At 39.2% G+C, this 1,501-nt stretch overlaps 1 non-coding gene across 1 annotated transcript; it reads left to right on the forward strand.

Annotated features, from left to right (window-relative positions):
• Window positions 1-805: 805 nt before the first annotated feature.
• Window positions 806-913, forward strand: LOC122314590. Its single transcript, XR_006243808.1, has one exon. It is a non-coding gene; the product is annotated as a small nucleolar RNA R71 (small nucleolar RNA).
• The last annotated feature ends 588 nt before the right edge of the window (window positions 914-1,501 follow it).

Here is a 1,501-nt window from a genome sequence, read left to right on the forward strand (position 1 = left end):
CTCTTTCAAATTTTTTTGTGCCATATGATGACCTTGGGGTGCAGATTGAGCTTGAGAAGGAAACTTGCCACGCTCATTCACACTCAAGAAGCTCATTATCTTGGATATATGACTCTTTATCTCTTTTTTTTCTTCGACAACCTGCATAATCAAAGATTCAAATTTTTGATTAGTTTTACTCCGTGCCTCAATAAAAGCATGTAAAGTATCTTCTAAGGGGCTCCTAGAAGATGAAGGTGCATGATATGATCTAGGGGGCTGTGCAGGTGGCTGGTTTTCGGATTTCCAACTAAAATTGGGGTAATTACACCACCCAACATTGTAGGTATCAGAGAAAGGTGCAACTGGCTTCATGTACATACCTAAGGCATTACATTGTTCCTCATACATCCCTCTCATCTCAGCGAATGTGGGACACTCTTGGGCAAGGTGATCTACCCCGCCACACACAAAACATGGTCCAAAAGACTCTGCATAATTAGCCACATGTGTTGGCTTTAAGTCTTTATTCTTTAACACCTCTAGCTCCCTAGTGAGCATCTCAACCTTAGCGTTTAGGTTATCTTCTTCCCTGAGATGGTAAATTCCATCACCATTTAGGTTTCCTGCAGGTCGTGACCTATTTGTGCTCTCAGTAGCAATAGGTCCAGTCCAAGTGTGAGCTTTTTCAGCGAGGTCATTGAGGTATTCTATGGCCTCATCAGGATCTTTCTGTAAGAACTCACCATTACACATCATCTCCACAAATTGACGCTCTCTAGGTGAAAGTCCCTCATAAAAATAGCTCACTAAGCGCCGATTCTCATACCCATGGTAAGGACACATACTCAATAGCTCCTTAAATCTCTCCCAAGACTGATACAAAGTCTCACTGTCCTTTTGTACAAAGGTGGAGATTTACCTTTTTAAAGCATTGGTCTTATGTTGGGGAAAGTATTTATTAAACAAGACATAAGTCATCTCATTCCATGACCCAATAGATCGTGGTCTCAATGAGTATAGCCAACTCTTAGCTCTATCCTTCAAAGAAATGAAAGAACTTAAGTCTCACAATGTCATCAGTTGCATTTTGACTATGAAAAGTTGAACTATTTCCTCAAACTCCCTAATGTGCACATATGGATTTTCATTTTCCAAGCAATGAAAAGTAGGGAGTAACTGTATCATCCCTGTTTTAAAATCTAATTGGCAAATATTAGATTTTCTCCTCTCTTCAGATCTGCCTCTTGTGCCACTTTATTTTGTGCTGATGATATGCTTATCTAGGGTAAGAAAGAAATCCTAATGTCCTCTTGATTTCCGCATAAAAAAATCGCCTAAATTTTAGGACTTATCTTGGCAACCACGTACACCCTTCAGGATTTTGAATTTGGAAATCCTTATTAGAGACAAAGTTATAGCCTTTTAAGATAGCCTTCTAATGCATCACGAATCTCATTAATCCGATATGTGAGTAAAACTATACAGTCAAAACACTAAAGTTTGTCTAGACTGTCTCCTA

This window comes from Carya illinoinensis, chromosome 6, assembly GCF_018687715.1.
Source record: "Carya illinoinensis cultivar Pawnee chromosome 6, C.illinoinensisPawnee_v1, whole genome shotgun sequence".
Classification (NCBI taxonomy): Eukaryota; Viridiplantae; Streptophyta; class Magnoliopsida; order Fagales; family Juglandaceae; genus Carya; species Carya illinoinensis.